This window comes from Erythrolamprus reginae, chromosome Z (genome assembly GCF_031021105.1).
Source record: "Erythrolamprus reginae isolate rEryReg1 chromosome Z, rEryReg1.hap1, whole genome shotgun sequence".
In the NCBI taxonomy this organism is placed as follows: domain Eukaryota; kingdom Metazoa; phylum Chordata; class Lepidosauria; order Squamata; family Dipsadidae; genus Erythrolamprus; species Erythrolamprus reginae.
In genome coordinates this window covers 127,835,164-127,857,447 of record NC_091963.1, presented here as the reverse complement: position 1 = coordinate 127,857,447, position 22,284 = coordinate 127,835,164, and positions in this window count along the sequence as shown.

Below are 22,284 nucleotides of genomic sequence, written 5' to 3'. Positions count from 1 at the left end.
CAGTGATCCCTCGATTTGCGCGTTCTCGATTAGCGCGAAACGCTGCAACGCGGTTTTTCAAAAAATATTAATTAAAAAATAAGTCCGCGTTTTTTTTCCTACACCACGGTTTTTCCCGCCCGATGACGTCATACTGATTGCTGATTGGCCAAAATCTCTACCAATCGTTGCAAACGCAAAAAAAAGCTTTGCAACTGTTGGAACTTGTTCAGACTTGTTGGAAGATGCCTCCTAAATGTTGCACACGGAGTGGAGGCGGCGACGCTAAAAAGACCAGGAGGATACTCACAATTAAAGAGGGAGGGAGGGAGAGAAGGGAAGGAGGGAAGGAAGGAGGGAGGGAGAGAAGGGAAGGAGGGAGGGTTGCCATTGCCATTGCCGCCAGCGCTGCCCCAAGAAAGCCGGTGAGAGGAAGGAAGGAGGGAAGGAGGGAGGGAGAGAAGGGAAGGAGGGAAGGAGGGAGGGTTGCCATTGCCATTGCCGCCAGCGCTGCCCCAAGAAAGCCGGTGAGAGGAAGGAAGGAGGGAAGGAGGGAGGGAGAGAAGGGAAGGAGGGAAGGAGGGAGGGTTGCCATTGCCATTGCCGCCAGCGCTGCCCTGTGGGTAGCGTCGAGGAGCCCGGAAAAATCACCATTGCATTGCCAGCCTCCGAACTTGCGTCGCTCCACCTTCTGCGCATGTGCGGCCATGGAACAAAGGGCGCGCATGCGCAGATGGTGTTTTTACTTCCGCATCCAGTATAACGCGGAAATCGGTTAGCGCGGGAGGTCTTGGAACGTAACCCCCGCGCTAACCGAGGGATCACTGTACACTAATCGAATGTGGCTCAGCATGTTAAGCAACAGAACCACAGAGTTTCCATAAAGCTTTAAAACCAAAGCAAATACAAATTACACCATTGAACCTAGCTGTTATTGAGGATAGGATTCAGTGCTGGTTGCATGCAAGGCAACGAGTTAGACCCAAAAAATGGTATACAGTGTTCCTTCGATTTTCGCGGGTTCGAACTTCGCGAATAGCCTATACCACGGTTTTTCAAAAAATATTAATTAAAAAATGCTTCGTGGTTTTTTCCCTATACCACAGTTTTTCCCACCCTATGACGTCATATGCCATCGCCAAACTAATAATTTTTGCAAATAAATAACAAAAAAAATAATTATTGTTAGTAAATAATTATGTTTATAAATATCAGGATCACTAAGTGTCTTATTCAATGGTGAGTACCAGTAATAATGGTGAGTAAATGGTTGTTAAGGGAATGGGAAATGGTAATTTAGGGGTTTAAAGTGTTAAGGGAAGGCTTGTGATACTGTCCATAGCCAAAAATGGTGTATTTACTTCCGTATCTCTACTTCGTGGAAATTCGACTTTCGCGGGCAGTCTCGGAACGCATTCCCCGTTGAAATCGAGGGAACACTGTATTTCCTATTGTTTTGTCAAAATTTAATCAAATCAATGAGCACATAGAAATGATAGATTTTAAAAAAAAATTAAGGACTTAACTGCATTTTCACAACTAGCCCCTCCACACCCAACAGCAATTAATATGTTTTTGACGAATAGATGCTCAAGTAAATAAACTCATTTATATTCTACCAGTGGAGGGATTGGTATCAGTGATTTTCTGAAAATTCTAGCATCATTGTTTCGGGAGAAAGCTCAGTTGAGAAGAATCAGAAAAGAGATGCAAAACCAAAATAATTATACCCACTGAAAGAGAACTTTGACATTGCGGTCTAGAGACTGAAGAGATATTTCCAGTGAATAAATCATGAAAGGTATGAAAGGCCAGGAGAATTTAGGGGATTTTAGTTAAGTAATCCAAAGGAAAATCCCAAAAATAGACAGCAGAAACCAAAAGCAGCATCCATTGCTGTTTAAGTATTACTAATTCATGGGCAACTTTAGCTCAGCTCATCCCTGAGTGATTCTCTGCTCATTATTCTATCATTCTGTATGTCATTCCCACCCACTCACCTTCCAGCATCCACAAGATAGCTGCCCTATTTTTTTAAAAAAGCTTAGCTTTGCAACATCATTCATTCATTCATTCATTCATTCATTCATTCATTCATTCATTCATTCATTCATCTGCTTGTTTGTTTGTTTGTTTGTTTACTTACTTACTTATTTGTCAAATAATAATAATAATAATAATAATAATAATAATAATAATAATAATAATTTTTATTAGATTTGTATGCCGCCCCTCTCCGTAGACTTGGGGCGGCTTACAGCAATGATAAAAACAATATATAATAACAAATCTAATAGTTGGAATCTAAAATAACAATAATACATTTTAAAAGTCTAAAAAACAAGAAACCCCAATATAAAAAAACATACATACAGTCATCATACACACACAAAAATTATGGGATGCTAATTTGTGCAAATAAAACATTTGATAAGTAATGATAAAAAGTAATGATAAGAGACAATAGAACAGTAGGACAGGGACAGTAGGCACAATGGTGCGATTACACATGCCCCTTACAGATCTCTTAAGGGAGGAGGTCAATTGTAGATAATTTAAGGTTAAAGGTTTTGGGGTTAGGAGTAAAAACCACAGAGTCAGTTAGTGCATTCCAGGCGTTGATTACTTTATTGCTGAAGTTGTATCTTTTGCAATCAAGTTTGGAGTAGTTGACATTTAGTTTAAATCTATTACGTGCTCGTGTGTTATTGCGACTGAAGGTGGTCGCTAATAGGTAGGACATTTTGGTATATGATTTTATGAACTATAGTTAAGTCAGAACGGAGACGACGGAGTTGTAAGTTGTCTAATCAAAGAATTTCAAGTCTATCGGAATAAGGTATTTTGTTATGAGAAGAAGAATGAAGGACTCTTGTGAAATATTTCTGGACTCTCTCAATTGTGCTGATGTCGCAACATTAATGAAATAGCAGTTTTTAGAAATGAATTAGAAAATGGTTTGATTGAAGAAGGGGTTGATGGCCATATTCTTGATGATTTAAGTACTACTTTAAGCATTAAGAAAATGAAGAATAGATATGACCTGATACCCCGGAAATGGCAGAGTAAGAAAGAGGTCAGAATGGAAATGAAAAAGATTCTATATTTTGGAAAAAAGGAGAAAATATATGGGTTTAAAATGATAAAAAATGAAAGCCCCAAGGATTGACAAAGATGGTGTTTTGAGGAAGGATGATGGATTATTAAATATGCATTAATCATGAAATGAAGTAGTTAGATTTACTAGGGGTTGTTTTTAAGATGCATTTCAAGTTATTAAATTTTATTGAAGTATAGAATTATATACAAATAGATAGAAATACTTAGATCATTGGATTATTGAAATTATTGGGCAAGATAATGACAATGAAGTGATAAACATTTGAATAATAATTTATTATGATTTGGAATGAAATATGATTATAATATTAAGGTGGTTATTAATTGAAGATTTAGAATAATTGTTTGGTTAATTTTTATATTGTTATAATAATAGATTTTGATTTTCTTTTTGTTTATTTTGCTTTTTCTTTCTCTTTTTTTCTTTTCTCTTTTCTTTCCCTTCTTTTTTTATTACAATTTCTCCTTTTTTAATTGTTTGTAGTTAATAAAGTCTTTTTTTCTTATAAGGGTTTTGGAGAATACATAAGAAGGAGGAGTAGGCACTGTAGCATATCTGAAGTACTAAAGGATAAGGACATTAATTTAATAAGGTTTAAAGGAAATTAATCTTGAATTCAATTAGACGAAAATTGGATATCTAGATGACAAATTAGAGATCAAGGTTGTTGTTGGTGGTGGTGTTTGATTGACACCGGAAGTAATTAATTGGGAATTAATAATTTTTGGGGAGATTAATTATAAATAATGTACTAGCTCAATACTGTTTTTATTACAATATGAAAATATTCTAAAATGTATTGAAGTTTGTATGGAGAAAAATAAAATAAAAATTACCCCAAATTGTGTTGATGTCAGATATGCAATGTGGGTTCCATACAGGTGAGCTGTATTTATTTTATTTATTTATTTATTTATTTATTTATTTACTTACTTACTTACTTACTTACTTACTTACTTACTTACTTACTTACTTACTTACTTACTTACTTACTTAGTCCAATACACAATGAGGGTTTTAGTGGGTATATATCCATATACACATAATAAAATACATGATGAAGGTTATAGAGGAGATACTCATAGTAAAATATATCTAAGAAAGAAGAGAAGATATAGGAATAAAACATATCAATGAAAGAATAGAAGAAGAGATATAGGAATAGAAGAAAGGTATAGGAGATATAGGAGAGCAATAGGACAGGGGACGGAAGGCACTCTAGTGCACTTGTACTTGCCCCTTACTGACCTCTTAGGAATCTGGATAGGTCAACCGTAGGTAATCCAAGGGTAAAGTGTTGGGGGTTTGGGGATGACACTATGGAGTCCGGTAATGAGTTCCACGCTTCGACAACTCGGTTACTGAAGTCATATTTTTTACAGTCAAGTTTGGAGCGGTTAATATTAAGTTTAAATCTGTTGTGTGCTCTTGTGTTGTTGTGGTTTTTCTAGGATCTTACAGCAGGCAATCTCTTCACTGGCCCTAGTTGTGGCTGAGTCTGGGGAAACAGGTGGGTTGAAGCTTAAATACACTCACCATCGTATTTCAGGCGACACTCATGCCACTATGCACTAAGCCAGTTCCCCTGATATCTCTTTGTTTTTGTGGTGGTGGTGGTTGTTTTGCAAGCAGAAGAAGAGAAAGTAAAACCTTTAGCAATCATTAACCCATTTCCTAGAGCAGCCTGGGTTTCTCAGCAGGAGTGGGAAGAGTCCCTAGCAGGCCACCCACAGAGCTTACCGTCAACAGAGCCCGAGTGGGAATTGAACGGTTTGGGTTCTCCCTGGTAGTTCTAACAGTGTTGTGGTGGATGTAGTCGTCAAGCAGGGAATTTTTTTTCTAAAAGAATTAGAGCTTTTTAAAAATTGCACAATACAGTACTGCATTTGGAAGAGGGGGTGCAGTCAGCTTGCAGGCTTCCAGTTCTGCAAACCTAGTGGAAAACTTAATCAATAGGCTACAGTGGGGGAAGAATATTGTGGTTGAATGCAGTCCCGGTCAGAGGAACAGGAACAGCCAACCCACATTCTGTAAAAGACCTTGGAATACTAATATTGAATGACCTAAGTGCTAAAGCCCACTGCAACAATATCGCCAAAAAGGCTTCTAGAGTTGTTAACCTGATCCTACGTAGCTTCTGCTCCGGCAATCTCACACTACTCACAAGAGCCTACAAAACTTTTGCCAGACCCATCCTTGAATACAGCTCATCTGTCTGGAACCCATACCACATCTCGGACATCAACACCCTTGAAAACGTCCAAAGATATTTCAACAGAAGAGCCCTTCACTCCTCCACTCGAAACAGAATGCCCTACGAAATTAGACTAACAATCCTGGGTCAACAAAGCTTAGAACTACGGTGCCTAAAACACGATTTAAGTATTGCCCACAAGATCATATGCTGCAACATCCTACCGGTCAATGACTACTTCAGCTTCAACCGCAACAACACAAGAGCACGCAACAGATTCAAACTTAATATTAACCGCTCCAAACTTGACTGTAAAAAATATGACTTTAACAATCGAGTTGTTGAAGCATGGAACTCATTACCGGACCCAATAGTGTCAACCCCTAACCCCCAACATTTCTCCCTTAAACTATCCATGATTGACCTCTCCAGGTTCCTAAGAGGTCAGTAAGGGGCATACATAAGTGCACTAGTGTGCCTTTCATCCCCTGTCCAATTGTCTTTCCTTTATCTCATATATCATATATATTTTCTTCCTTTCATATATCTTATCCTCTATTTTTACATATTATCTTTATATACAGTGGTACCTCAAGATACGAACCCCTCGTCTTACGAACAACTCGTGATATGAACCCGGGGTTCAGAAAAATTTTGCCTCTTCTTACGAACTTTTTTCGAGTTACGAACCGGCGTTCAGAGACTGCTGGGAAGCCGCGCGGCTGTTTTAAAAGGTGACAGCCGGGCGGCGGGGCTTCCCAGAAGCCTCCCGAACGCCGGTTCGTAACTTGAAAAAAGTTCGTAAGAAGAGGCAAAATTTTTCTGAACCCCGGGTTCGGTTCGGGAGGTTGCTGGGAAGCCCCCAGCGCGGCTGTCACCTTTTAAAACAGCCGCGCGGCTTCCCAGCTGTCTCCGAATGCCGAACGTGGAAGTTTGGGTTTGGCGTTCGGCTTCGGCAGACAGCTGGGAAGCCGCGCGGCTGTTTTAAAAGGTGACAGCCGCGCTGGGGGGCTTCCCAGCACCCCCCCGAACCCCAAACTTTTGCTGAACTTCTGGGTTCGGGGTTCGGGGGGTGCTGGGAAGCCCCCCAGCGCGGCTGTCACCTTTTAAAACAGCCGTGCGGTTTCCCAGCTGTCTCCAAACGCCGAACGCGGAAGTTCGGGTTTGGCGTTCGGCTTCGGAAGACAGCTGGGAAGCCGCGCGGCTGTTTTAAAAGGTCACAACAGGGCTGGGGGGCTTTCCAGCACCCCCTGAACCCCGAACTTTTGCCGAACTTCCGGGTTCGGGGTTCGGGAGGTTGCTGGGAAGCCCCCCAGGCCGGCTGTCACCTTTTAAAACAGCTGCACGGCTTCCCAGCAGTCGCCGAACGCCGTTTTTTTGCGGGGGGGGGGGGGGTTTTTGGTTGCACGGATTAATTGACTTTACATTGTTTCCTATGGGAAACAATGTTTCGTCTTACGAACTTTTCGTCTTACGAACCTCCTCCTTGCACCAATTAAGTTCGTATCATGAGGTATTACTATATATTACTTCATGTCTATTCTCTTCCATATGTATTGTGTATTGGACAAATGAGTCTTCGGAGAGGGGCAGCATACAAATCCAAATAATAAATAATAAAATAAATAAATAAAAAATAAAAAATAAAAGACCAGTGATGGGCTCATACGGGTATGTTCAGGTACACAGTACCGATAGCAAAATTTTGATTTTTTTTTCTTTTTTTCCCTTTTGGGCTCTGGGCATGTTTTTCATATCACAGTAAATGAGGTTGAATGTGTATAATTTTAGAAGAACTGTGCGTGCATGTGTGCACATACACTTTATATAGTAGATAATTAGGGGTGGGCTACTGCCCAGATGTGGGAGAATGCAATGGGGTAGCGAAAATGGAGCTCCACCCCAGAGCACCTAATTTTCATTGAAAGATGTTGAAACAAAATTCATAAGCCACGCCCACAGTGTGGTAGTAAAAATTGTGGTAGCTCATCATTGAACAAGACCTATCAATTCAGCTAATGTTTTCACCTTTTGGCTGAATGGATGACAGTGGAAAAGTACAGTGTTTAGGGCAATATAGATTTGGTGGAGAACAACAATACACCAGGGTAAAGCAGAGCAAAGATTTATGTATGTATATATAGCCATTGTGGTGTGGTTGGCTTGCATCTGGCTCCTTTGATCCTAGATTTTGAGAATGAATTGGGTCCATCTGGGTATCATAAGTCATTGTGCTTATCAGAGGAATTGGAAAGTGAGAGTGAGGGACAGTTAGGGTCTGGGGACCCTCTCGAGGCTGCAGACCCCCCAGCTATGGTAATATCGGAGTCAGATGATGAGGGGGATATTATGGACTCAATATTAGATGCTAGAGTAAGAAGAATGCGAGGGAGACAAGAGTATCTCCAGCAACGTAGATCTAGGCATTGAATACTTCTATGCATAGAGGTTCACAGAGGTTCAATGTTCCTATATGGAGGAAAAGAACTAGCAGCCTTAAATCCTTCTACAACCCTGCAATCCTAGTTTTGGAAGGCATTTGTGAGTACCTGTCCATGCCGAGAATTAATGACATGAATTTATGACTTTCTTTTGGACACTTGTTATCAGCAGTGCTGATAATGCTGGACTTTTGGCAGTCGAACTAATGTTTTCTGATTTCATTGCTCTTTCCAGCAAGTTTTTTTTGTAAATATACATAGTGACTTTGTTTTTGAGTCTTCATTGGAGCTTAATTATCCAGGCTAGACAGAACACCCACCAGGCTATTTCCTTCAAGCAATATTACAGTGCAGAAAAGAAGTTTATAGAAATAAGCCAAAGAAATTAAAGGCGTGAGGTAAGGAAACAAAAATTTAGTTGAATCTCATATATAGTTATACTATTCCGTGTTTCATTTTTATCACGTCAAATCATCCTTGTTTCTTTGTGTATACCTTTTGTGTATACCTTGACTTTTCTTCTTTAAACTGATCTCCTTTTGAAAAACTAATAAATACTGCCAAACTCTAGCTTCTTTCCTGAATCTACTCTCTTCAACTTAAAATGGCAGACTGTGTTCTTCTTCTTCTGTTGAAGCCACACAGTGTTTTCATGGGTACAAAATACAGTGGTACCTCTTCTTAAGAATGCCTCTACTTTCCGAGATACGAACCATGTATTCAAGATTCTTTTGCCTCTACTCACAAACCATTTTCTACTTACAAACCCTCGCCTTTCTCTCGGCTCGTTGGAGGAGCTCTCTGCAGCCGCCACATTTCCCAACCACTTTCCCCTCTAGCCCTCCGCTTCCTTCGCTCCCCGCAGCCACCCTATCCCACTGCCAAAATCCCCCCTACCCTACCACTTCCTTCACCCCATCTTGCTCCCAAAATCACCCTTCCAGACACTTCCTATGCTACCCCAAATCACCTCCAAATTCACCCCTCCAAAAACTTCCTACGCTGCCCCAAATTGCCTCCAAAATCACCCCTCCAGATGCTCCCTATGCCACCTCAAATCGCTTCCAAAGTCTTCCAAAATCACCTCTCCTTTCAAAATGCCTCGTTTCTCCTATGCTGCCTTTCTTCACTCCATTTGCCTTCATTAGGACCTCAATTTGGGGTGGCATAGGAAGTGTTTTCCTCGTTTCTCCTTGTTGCATTTCTCTACTCCATTTGCCTTCGTTAGGACCTCGATTTGGGGTGGCATAGGAAGTGTTTTCCTCGTTTCTCCTTGTTGCCTTTCTTCAATCCATTTGCCTTCGTTAGGACCTCGATTTGGGGTGGCATAGGAAGCAATTGAAGGGGTGATTTTGGAGGTGATTTGGGGTGGCATAGGAAGCATCTGGAGGGGTGATTTTGGAGACGATTTGGGGTGGTGTAGGAAACTTTTGGAGGGTGATTTTGGGAGTGATTTGGGGCAGCGTTAGCCTTTGTTAAGACCTCCATTCCTCGTTTCTTCTCACTGTACATCTCCACTATGTTAACCTTCACTTTGTCCGTCCGCCGCTTTTTTTTTAAGACTTAAAGTTTGGATTTTCCTAATGGGTTTGCATGCATTATTTGCTTTTACATTGATTCCTATGCTTCTACTTCCAAACTTTTCTACCTATGAACCTGGTCACGGAATGAATTAAATTCGTAAGTAGAGGTACCACTGTAGTGTGTTTGTTATTATGAAACATTGCATTTAACTCATTTTTAGACATGTAATAGGCTTTACAGCAGTCCATTCCTAAGCACAAGTTGTAAGTTGATGTTCTTAACCTAGGCATTGCCTATACTCCTCTACCAACTTTCTTGCATTTATTCATTTCATAATAATCTGTTTAACAGCAAAAAATGTTCTGTAAAGCTATTGCCTATCATAAGGCCACATTATTGCAAAAGCAGTATCACTTTCCGTCTTCAATCTAGTAATTAAGGAATAGAAACACACATGCAAAATAAAGCCTACGGTTAAGATAGTGGAGTGGTCAGAATGCAACATTGCTGGAAAACTCTGCCCACAATTTTTTATCTGGAGTTTGGTCCTAACATGGCTTAAGGATGACTCAGCCTTCCAACCTTCGGAAATCGGTAAAATGAGAACCCAGGTTGTTGGGGGCAATATGCCGATTCTGTAAACTGCTCAGAGAGGGTTGTAAGCATTGTGAAGCAATGTAGAAGTCTATTACTATAGCTGTGCTCTCTTGCACATAATCCATTAAGACATTATTGTACCCAAACTTTGGCTTCATAGAAAATGTATTATATAACTTAAATGTTCTAATTGATTGCCATTTTCTTATAATCATTTGTTTGATGTGTGATTTTTAAATATCCCTATAGTAACATTTTATTCAAAAAAAAAATTGCAACTAGCTTATAGGGCCTGACTTACATGAGTCACATTCACCCAAGGTAGTCTATAATCTCAGGGCTTGTATAACTTCCCCTTTCCCCAAGGATTACTAGTTGTAGGAAATATCTTTATTTTCATCCATTTCCAGCACCATTATTCTGTGTCCCCCTTCCTGTTTACTGCAACTCAATGGTTCTGAGAAATTAGTAAAAAAAACAGTGTATGGTTTGCAACTGAACAGAAGTGGCTTAACAATTAATCATACTCTTTAATAAGTTGATCATCCTCACATGAGCCTGTATTGCTCGGCTTTGGAGACTTAAGATGTGTAGACATCAACTCATAGAATTCCCCAGCCAGTTGGTTGAGAAACACTCTTCTAACTTCTATGATGTGTTCTATCTGATGGGGCCGGTTGAGCAGCAAGGAAATACAAAACACACACACAGACTGGAGGCTTCCAAAACACAAAATATATTTCTTTACAAATTTGCTGAGAGCCACAATGATGGCAGAAGAATGTGTATGACCAAAAGGTCAGGGTTAACTGCCAAGCCGGTAAAAAATCTCTTTCACACCCCAAGTTTTGTACAGAATGCCTCCAAACTGGGCTGCAGCAAAGCTACTCACTCTACTGTTCAAGAACTACAGTATTTCGAAACACAAGTGTCCAAAAACTGTGTTGTTTCCAAAGATGCAAGATGTTGGTTTAGTGACGAAACTCCAGGTCTGTTTCTTGTTCCTGTTAACCATGAACGATAACTCCGGCAAAGAACCTCCCACAAAACCTCCCTTTAAGCCTGCTGCAGCATTCCCTAATTATTCCCAGCTGTGATCAGGATCTTCTTCTGCGTCTGTGCAGCTGCTCTGGTTGTCCTATCATCCTTTGCACCGGCACCTTAAGAATGGGGTCATTAATTACCCCCTCCTCATCTGACCCAGATGAGGCTCTAACTGGGGGTTCCATAGGCACTGCAGGGGCCTCAACCTCTACTGCTCCAGCACTTTCAGCTTCCATCTCCCCTTCCCCCTCAGTCTGAAACCTCCAACAGCCACACAGGTTTCTGATGCTCCGGTGGATCCAGCTCATCCATCTGATACCAGAGGAACTGGCCGTGTGTCAGGCCCCAGGTTAATATGTGAATTCAAAGGCTGCTCTGACACAGTATGGTAGAGAAAAAAACCACACACACAGGGGAGTGAGAGATATGCCACATAGCACACATTCCTTCACGCAGAATCCAAAGTAACTGAACACAGGAAGGAATTAGAAATCCCTGCATTGGATTTGTCCACATGATTTGCCCTTGTGGGTGTGGGGATTGTTAAGTCTGTATAACCAATGTAAAACTCTGTAAAAGAAAGATTTTGTAAATACTGTCTCTAACTATGAATAAACCTTGGCCGCGTCTGATTGGCTAAGACGCACGGCCGTTTCTTTTAGGCGCGAGCCTTTAAAGTATAAATAGGGCTGTTTTGACACTGACAGCTCAGATGCGTTCCTTGCTGGAGTCACTTGCGAAAGAGCTGAATAAACGGAACCATCTTGTACTTCTTGTCTGAGTCTCCTTCATTTCACTGGCGATGAGAGAACGAAGAATCCACGAGTCAAGCATGAATCACCTCCAGATCGGCCGGGCTCCCGACTACTTCGACCCCGAGAAGTCGTCCTGGGACGCCTATATGGCTAAATTTGAAATCTTCCTAGAAGCGGCAGGAATGGGAGAAGCCGAAGACGACAGAAAGCGGGCGATTTTCTTAAATTATTGCGGGACGGAAATCTTTGACCTCGTCCAAACGCTCACCGACCCGCTCCCGGTTAAATCCGTTCCATGGGACGACCTCCAAGCAAGACTCGCCAACCACTTCAAACCAACGAAGCCTGCCGTAGTCTACAGACATCAATTTTCTAGGATGACCCAGCGTGAGTCAGAGACAATCAATCAGTTTGCCACGCGACTTCGCACAGTACTGTCAAAGTGCAAATTTGACAGCCCAGAAGCTCGCCTCACAGACGCTCTAATTTTTGGAATGAAGAATGCGACGGTACGAAATAAAATCCTGACAGAAGACGACCCAACGCTTCAGTCGGTTATCAAGTTGGCTCAAACAGCCGAAGTAGCTGACGCGGCCGCCAAAGAACTAAAAGAACACGAAAAGAAGGAAATCGTCTCCAAAATCTCCGTTGCTGTTTCCCGCGCCGAAACCCCAGATGACCTCAGCCCAGCTGCCACGGACGACGACACCTGTCTCCTGCTGCCGTCCGAGCACGCCAGACAACCCAGATACCAACGTCCATCCAACCCATGCCCCGGTTGCCGAGGAAATCACCCACGACAGCGCTGCCCCTTCAGGGACGCCATTTGCCGCCGCTGCAATCGACGCGGGCACATCGCCGAGGCTTGCAGAGCGCCCCTACCAGAGGAGTCCTTCTCTACACCCCGCCAACAACGTTTCAACAACCAGGCACAACAACCGCGGGACAACAAATTTTCCAGAGGCTTCAATCGCAGAAACGACTCCACCGCTAACCGTGACTACGCACGAGGTAAAGCACAAACTTACGTAAATTGCGCAACTACTAAAGGAGGGAACAAGATTATCATCTCGCTACTTTTAAATAACAAACCCTGTAACCTAGAATTAGACACAGGGTCTAAGCATTCTATTATGCCTTGGGACAAATTCAAAATGTATATGCCAAATTTTCTTAAAACTGACTTTGCTAACTCAACTTTAGTAATAAGGGATTTTCAAGGTAATGTCATACCTGTTTTGGGGAAAGTAGATGTGCCTGTAAAATTTAAAAATTGTGAATATTCTCTTCCTCTGATCGTGGTTGAGGGAGCCAAACACTCCCTCCTGGGGCTAACATGGATGTCTCCTTTGGGTATTGAAATACTGGGTCTTTGTCATATAAATGCTGAATCTGATATTCCTAACTTTATCCAAGAATTTCCTGAGGTTTTCAGCCCTACTTTGGGCACCTATAATGGGGCCCCTATCTCCTTCTCTCTAGATCCCAAGGTACCCCCAGTCAGACTTAAGCCTCGCAGGGTACCCCTACCGCTATTACCTAAATTAGACATCCAATTGGACAAACTTATTGCCCAGGGCATCTTAGTCCCTGTAGAACAAGGGCCATGGGAAACCCCCATAGTCACTCCAGTTAAACCTGATGGCTCCTTAAGGGTCTGTGCAGACTACAAAGCCACTATCAATAAAGCCCTTCAACACCATCCATACCCAATCCCAGTAGTCCAACAGTTGCTACATTCCCTGGGGGAAGGGAGAGTCTTTTCAAAAATCGACCTGGCGCAAGCGTACCAACAGCTTCCGGTCGATGAGGCCACATCCCTGGCCCAGACCATAGTGACCCACAGGGGTGCTTTCAGGTGCACCCGCCTGCAATTTGGGGTCAGTACCGCCCCAGGCATTTTCCAAAGTTTCATGGAACGATTATTAGCAGGTATAAAAGGAACCACCCCATATTTTGACGATATATTTATATCAGGAAAAAACCAAGCAGAATTAAACATGCGCATCAGAGAAGTGTTGGCTAGACTTCAAGCTAAGGGGTTAAAAGTAAAACCAGACAAATGTGTGTGGGGAGCCAATAGCATAGAATTTCTGGGCTATAGAATAGACAGTGAGGGAATACACCCCACAGCAGATAAATTAGAGGCCATAACCAAAGCACCCGAGCCAAATAATAAGACGGAACTCCAAGCATTTCTGGGCCTTCTTAATTTTTATTCTGTCTTTCTGAAACAGAAGGCAACGGCAGCAGAACCGCTACACCGACTGCTGCAGAAGGGAATTCCCTGGACCTGGGGCACAATGGAGCGCGAAGCTTTTCATAAAATAAAACAGTTATTGACCTCTAAAAGCGTAGTGGTTCAATATAGCTCAACTTTGCCCATAAGGCTCACGTGCGACGCTTCGGCGTATGGGGTTGGCGGAGTATTAGCTCACATAATGCCAAACAATACAGAGGCCCCCATCGCCTTCTTTTCTAAAACATTGTCCATGGCCGAGAGAAATTACAGCCAATTAGACAAAGAGGCATTGGCCCTAGTCTCTAGCGTTAAGAAATTTCACTACTATCTGTGTGGGAGGAGTTTTGAACTAATAACAGATCACAAACCCCTGCTTGGTCTTCTAGCTTCCAACAAACCAACTCCTCCTTTCATGTCCCCTAGATTAATAAGATGGGCTCTATTCCTGTCAGGATATCAATATCAACTAACACATAAGGGGGGGAAATCAATAAACCATGCTGACGGCCTAAGCAGATGCCCCATGCCCGAGTTAGTCTCAGATCCAACCCCCACAGAGGATGTTTTACTAATAGACCTTGAGGAAAACTGCCTGACCACTGCCAAAGAGGTGGCTGAGCACACTAAGAAGGATTCACTATTATTAAGAGTAATCAATTGTATTCAAAAAGGATGGTTGGGAGACTCTGAGGAAACTGGACTGTCAGATTTTAAATCAAAGAGGTTGGAATTATCCTACTTGAGGGGATGCGTGTTATGGGGTGACAGGGTGGTCATCCCCAATACCTTAAAACAGAAGGTACTAAGTATGTTGCATGCAGGCCACCCAGGCATTGTTAGAATGAAGGGTTTGGCCAGGGGTTACTTGTGGTGGCCAGGTTTAGATAGGGACATTGAGCAATGGGTAGCAAACTGTGACCCTTGCCAGGAGTCACGACCCAATCCCCCGAAAACAACACCTCTGGAATGGGAAAGACCCACTGGGCCATGGTCCCGCATTCACATTGACTTCGCAGGGCCTATTGGAACTCAAAACTTTTTAATTGTGGTAGACGCTTTCTCCAGATGGGTGGAAATCATTGCTATGCAAAACATTACTACTTGTGCCACCATTAAGGCATTATATCACTTGTTTGCCACACATGGGTGCCCAGACATCCTAGTTTCAGATAATGGGCCACAATTGACTGCCAGACAATTTGAGTGTTTTTTAAGCAACTTAGGGGTCAGACACGCACTCACATCCCCTTACTCACCATGGGTTAATGGCCTTGCAGAATGTTACGTACGTGTGGCCAAAGAAGCCTTGCGCAGGGCAGGCCCAGGGGAAATACAACACAAATTAGATCAATTCTTATTAATGCAGCATATCACCCCAAATTCCATAACAAATAAAAGCCCAGCAGAGATTTTAATGGGTCGAAAAATAAGGTCCCCCCTGGACAGGTTGCACCCTCGTTATTGTACTCAAAATGTAAATGATGAAACATGTATAGCACCTGAAAGAAGTATGTACCTAGGGCAACTTGTTTTTGCTAGAAATTTTGACGGGGGGTTGAGTTGGCTGAAAGGAAAAATAATGCAACAAACAGCCCCAAAATCTTATGTGGTACAATTGGAAGATGGCCGCACATGGAGGCGGCACATCGATCATTTAAGAGGGCGCATAACACCAAATGAAGAGCCGGCCGCTAACGGAAATTCTTCCCCCCAAGCAGACACTAATTCGCAACTCGAACTTTTGGAATTACAAAAGGACTTACCACGGCTAGATGCATCCTCCAGCGACGCCGAGCCTTCCTCCTCTTCAGGGCACGGTGTGCCACCAGCATACTCATCTCCGCAGGCCAGAGCCCCAACTTGGGCCCAGCCGCGGACAGGAGACAACAGCGAGCCAACCTCCACCATAGACATACCAGCCGGTAATGATCTGCGCAGGTCTGAGCGCACGTCACGCCGGCCCGATCGATTGGAGGACTACGTCACTTGGCTCACTGATTGACAGTTTGACTCAACTAATGAGGGAGGGGTGTTAAGTCTGTATAACCAATGTAAAACTCTGTAAAAGAAAGATTTTGTAAATACTGTCTCTAACTATGAATAAACCTTGGCCGCGTCTGATTGGCTAAGACGCACGGCCGTTTCTTTTAGGCGCGAGCCTTTAAAGTATAAATAGGGCTGTTTTGACACTGACAGCTCAGATGCGTTCCTTGCTGGAGTCACTTGCGAAAGAGCTGAATAAACGGAACCATCTTGTACTTCTTGTCTGAGTCTCCTTCATTTCAGGGATGGGAGATGAGCTTTTGACCTGGATGTAATCTTAAGGGACCTTAAGTTGGAACGAAGCATGTTGAATCTAATTTGGCTCTGTTAATAAATATGACCCTACGCTTAAGAAATAAGATCTGGAAGTTCATTTATTTTCTCAGATGTCTTAATTGTTCACAACAGCAGGAAAAAAGAGCAAGTGCACATTCAGTCAGAACCTGAATGCCAAGAAATAAATGCGGGAGCAAAATGCCTACAATATTAATTACGGATGGCTCCAATAGAACAAAATACTTGTAGCTCAGTGATGAGCTGGGGAGTTCTTGGTGTTAGAAACATAGAAACATAGAAGACTGACAGCAGAAAAAGACCTCATGGTCCATCTAGTCTGCCCTTATACTATTTCCTGTATTTTATCTTAGGATGGATATATGTTTATCCCAGGCATGGTTAAATTCAGTTACTGTGGATTTATCAACCACGTCTGCTGGAAGTTTGTTCCAAGGATCTACTACTCTTTCAGTGAAATAATATTTCCTCACGTTGCTTTTGATCTTTCCCCCAACTAACTTCAGATTGTGTCCCTTTGTTCTTGCGTTCACTTTCCTATTAAAAACATTTCCCTCCTGAACCTTATTTAACCCTTTAACATATTTAAATGTTTCGATCATGTCCCCCTTTTCCTTCTGTCCTCCAGACTATACAGATTGAGTTCATTAAGTCTTTCCTGATACGTTTTATGCTTAAGACCTTCCACCATTCTTGTAGCCCGTCTTTGGACCCGTTCAATTTTGTCAATATCTTTTTGTAGGTGAGGTCTCCAGAACTGAACACAGTATTCCAAATGTGGTCTCACCAGCGCTCTATATAAGGGGATCACAATCTCCCTCTTCCTGCTTGTTATACCTCTAGCTATGCAGCCAAGCATCCTACTTGCTTTTCCTACTGCCTGACCTCACTGCTCACCCAGTTTGAGACTGTCAGAAATCACTACCCCTAAATCCTTCTCTTCTGAAGTTTTTGCTAACACAGAACTGCCAATGCAAAACTCAGTGTTTTCTGAGCTTGGGTGTTTGCCTGCACAGGTTTCATTACTCAAATAAATACCAACAAAAGTCCTCTCCCGAGCAGGCTTGCCATCGGTTTACAGTATTCCCTCACCACTTCATGGTTTACCTTTCACGAAGTCGGTGCATTGCAGGTTTTTATAAAATATTAATGGAAAAAAATATATTGCGGATTTTCGCTACTTCACAGCAGTGTTCCCTCTAATTTTTTGGGGGGGTGGGCGGAAAAGTATAGTGTCTGAGCGGCAGTCCCTTCGGGACTGGGCGGCACAGAAATAATAAACAAACAAACAAACAAACAAACAAACAAACAAAAAACCCACCCTGTTTTGCCTCAGAGAATTTCAAAATAAAATACTGTACTGTGTGTCTATAATAGTGAGCTCATAATAGGGCAACTCAATATCAAAATGCCACTTAAATAGTTGAGCTAGTTTCAAACTAGATTTTGATTTTCTTTCTCTCTTCCTTACTCCCATTCTTTTTCTTTCTCTTTTCCTTCCTCTCTTTTTTCTATCTGTTTCTCTCTCTTCCTCTCTCTCCCTCCCTCTCACTCTTTCCCTCTCGGCTTCTGGGCAGGTTTGAAAAACTCTGAGTTGATGATGATTTTTAAGTGAGCGAGTGCTCACTGCTCAGCTTAGAGGGAACTATGCTTCACAGGTTTTCTGTGGGACTTGCCCACCTAAAACACTACTTGCCTACATGAGATTGTAAACAACACAAGATTGATTGATTGATGAAGTGACCAACCAGAGTGCTGCTTTGTATCCCAGAGCCTGATTGGCTCAGTACAGTAACGTCTTGTTTACCTTTCATTTGTGTGCAGCTTCTCCATCTCTGAATCTGCTCCTACACTTGGCCATTTTATGTGGAGCATCATTTCATCACGTAGGCTTAGGAATTCAAAACATTTTACAGTAAGTGTAAAGGTACAATACATGCACAGAACAGTGTGGGAATGGTTATTAAGGGAATGGGAAAGGTTTATGTAGCATAAAAGTGTAGAGGAGGGTTTATAGTGTATAAATGCCCTACATGGCATTGGAACAGAATACCTCCGGAACCGTCTTCTGCCGCACGAATCCCAGCGGCCGATAAGGTCCCACAGAGTTGGCCTTCTCCGGGTTCCGTCGACTAAACAATGTCATTTAGCGGGCCCCAGGGGAAAAGCCTTCTCTGTGGCAGCCCCGGCCCTCTGAAATCAACTCCCCCCAGAGATTAGAACTGCCTCCACCCTCGTCTTTCGCAAATTACTTAAGACCCACCTGTATCGCCAGGCATGGGGGAATTGAGACATCTCCCCCAGGCTTTTACAGTTTTAGGTATGGTATGCATGTGTTGCATGGTTCTTAAATGATGGGTTTTTAAGATGTTTTTTAATATTAAATTTGTTTACATTGTAACACTGTTATTATTATTGTTGTGATACAAATCTAATAAATTATTATTATTATTATTATTAAATTAAATACCTAAATAAATATAGTGTCCCTATTTCACAGACTTTCATTTATCATGGGTGGTCCTGGAATGCAACACCTGCGATAAATGAGAGAACACTGCACACCCTGCTGATTAAAGCCCAGAAACACTGGACAGACCATGTTGCAAGGCTGCCAGACCATTGCTTCCCCAGACAGCTCCTGTATGGAAAGCTGTCTCAAGGAAAGGGATCGCACGGGGGACAAAGGAAGATATATAAAGACATGCTGAAAGCCTCTCTCAAGTCCCTGGATATTGACCTCCTGGGAAACCCTGGCACAGGATCGATCAACATGGTGCACGTTGATCCACCAGGCCTGACAGACATTTGAAGACAACCATAGCACAACAGAAGTGAGCATTCCGCAAAGCCAGAGTTGCAAATGCTGCAAGAGTGGTGCCCACACTTCTGCCCGACATGTGGCAGAACATTCCATGCCCATGTAGGCCTTACCAGCCACCTGCAGACACACCTTGGACAGCCCACAACCCATTAGATGTCAAGGCCCTCTTCAAAAAAGATGAACATCATCAAGTAACACGAGGTAGGTTAGCTTGGGATCTGCTCCATTTCAAGATAATAGTTTGACTTCCCAAGGTGTGGTTTTCCTGATAGTTCCCACTTTCAGAGAAGCACGGATTGTCACCAGCAAATAATCAAGCTGAAAGCAATACCCTAATCCCATGAAGGCGAAGCGGAGCCATATCTGAGGACACACAAGGCATTGTCCTATTTCAGCTCCAGCTCGCATATGCGCACTAACCAGCTGGTTTTCAGCCTGCCAGAAGGCAGGGGGGAGCCTGTTTTCGCCCTCCCCAGGCTTCAGGAAAGCCTGGGGAGGGAGGAAAAAGGCCCAACAGGCCTACTGGAAGTTGAGAAATGAACTTCTAGTAGGCCTCTTGGGCCGGTTTTTCGCCATCCACAGGCTCCAGAGACTCTCCTGAAGACAGGGCAGGGAAAAACAGTCCAACAGGAGTCCGGAGGCTTCAGTGAGACCTGCACGCATGCATGAAGGGTGGAAGTAGTAGCTCAGGGTGTGTGTGTGCACATATGCAGGGGAGGACATTGCATTATGAGTGTGGGCACACAGGGGCACACCATCGGGTGCATGTGTACTTTTTTGGCACCTGAGGAAAAAAACATTCGCCATCATTTCCCTAATCAATATAAACAAGGAACAAACTCCACACTGATCCACATTATTGGTGTTGCGTAACTGGATAGTGAAACATCTGTGAGCAAACAACTAAGTTCAGAGAGCACCAATGACTCCATCATTGGGGATGGTTTTAAGCACCTGTGTGCAATTAGAAAACTTGCAGAGATAAACAAAATGTAGCAGCTGATTTCACCGATAGGGGGATACAGTGATACCTCAAGATACGAACCCCTCGTCTTACGAACAACTCATGATACGAACCCGGGGTTCAGAAAATTTTTGCCTCTTCTTACGAACTTTTTTCGAGTTACGAACCGGCGTTTGGAGACTGCTGGGAAGCCGCGCGGCTGTTTTAAAAGGTGACAGCCGGGCGGCGGGGCTTCCCAGAAGCCTCCCGAACGCCGGTTCGTAACTCGAAAAACGTTCGTAAGAAGAGGCAAAATTTTTCTGAACCCCGGGTTCGGGAGGTTGCTGGGAAGCCCCCCAGGCCGGCTGTGACCTTTTAAAACAGCCGCGCTGCTTCCCAGCTGTCTCCCGAAGCCGAACGTGGAAGTTCGGCTTTGGCGTTCGGCTTCGGGAGACAGCTGGGAAGCGGCGCGGTTGTTTTAAAAGGTCACAGCCGGCCTGGGGGGCTTCCCAGCACCCCCGAACCCCGAATTTGTGCCGAACTTCCGGGTTCGGGGTTGTGCTGGGAAGCCCCCCAGGCCGGCTGTGACCTTTTAAAACAACCGCGCCGCTTCCCAGCTGTCTCCCGAAGCCGAACGCCAAAGCCGAACTTCCGCGTTCGGCTTCGGGAGACAGCTGGGAAGCAGCACGGCTGTTTTAAAAGGTCACAGCTGGCCTGGGGGGCTTCCCAGCACCCCCCCGAACCCCGAACTTTTGCCGAACTTCCGGGTTCGGGAGGTTGCTGGGAAGACCCCAGGCCGGCTGTCAACTTTTAAAACAGCCGCGCGGCTTCCCAGCAGTCGCGGAATGCCGTTTTTTTGCGGGGGTTTTTTTGGTTGCACGGATTAATTGACTTTACATTGTTTCCTATGGGAAACAATGTTTCATCTTACGAACCTTTCGACTTACGAACCTCCTCCTTGCACCAATTAAGTTTGTATCATGAGGTATTACTGTATATGCAAATATTGTTTTGGCAGTATGCCAATGTTTGTAATAGTAAAGTTACCAAGTTAATCACCTATATCAGTGATGGCGAACCTACGGCATCGGTGCCACAGGTGGCACATGGAGCCATATCTGCTGACAAGCAAGCCGTTGTCCTAGCTCAGCTTCAATGTGCATATGTGTGCAGGCCAGCTGATTTCTGGCTCACGTAGAGGCCTTGGGAGGGTGTTTTTGGCTTCTAGAGAGCCTCCAGGGGAATGGGGGAGGCGTTTTTACCTTGCTCCCACCTCTTTGGCGCCTGGGGAGAGCGAGACACGAGCCTACTGGGCCAAGCCGAAATTGGGAAACAGGTTATTTCTGGCCTCCAGAGGGCCTCAGGGGAAGCTGTTTTCGCCCTGCCCAGGCATTGAATTATGGCTGTGGGCACTCTCACATGCCCTATAGCGCACGCCCACGGTCTTTTGGCACCCGAGGGGAAAAAAAGATCACCATTTAGATGATCTTTAATTAGACAGCACTAATTTTAAAAAGCTTATGACAGAGCACAAATACCATTGGTGTAGCTTTGCCTTTCAATTTCTTGCAATCATGCTTTTCAAACCTCACTTCTTTGGAATCATTGCCCAGGAAACAACCAAAGAGCACCTGGGCAGTTCTGCTCTCTGCTTGTTTTCCAAGAAAAAACCCAGAATTTATATGGCCGTGATAGCAAACCTGTGGCCCGCGTAGCCTGTCGGCATGCAAGCTGTTGCCCTAGCTCAGCTCCAGCACACGTGTGCACCAGCCAGCTGATTTAGGTTCATGCAGAGGCTCTGGGAGGGCATTTTTGGCCTCCTGAGGGCCTCCAGGTGGTGGGGAGGCACTTTTCACCCTCCCCATGCTCCAGGGAAGCCTCTGGAGCCTGGGGTGGGCGAAAAACAGGCCTACTGAGCCCACCGAAAGTCGGGATATGGGGGAAAGGCCAAGGACACATTAAATGATGGGCACACACGCACATACAATAGCACACTTTTGACAGCCAAGGGAAAAATGGTTTGCCATCACTGTTCTAGGGCAGTGTTTTTCAACCAGTGTGCCGAGGCACACTAGTGTGCCGCGAGACATGGTCAGGTGTGCCGCGAAGAAGGAAGCTCAAGTTCCGGTCTCGCAACTTTTTGCTGAGAGAGTGAGAGTGAGAAAGAGAGAAAGAAAGAGAGAAAGAGAGAAAGAAAGCAAGAGAGAGAGAAAGAGAGAGAAAGAGTGTGAGAGAGAAAGAAAGCAAGAGAGAAAGAAAAGAGAGAAAGCAAGAGTGTGAGAG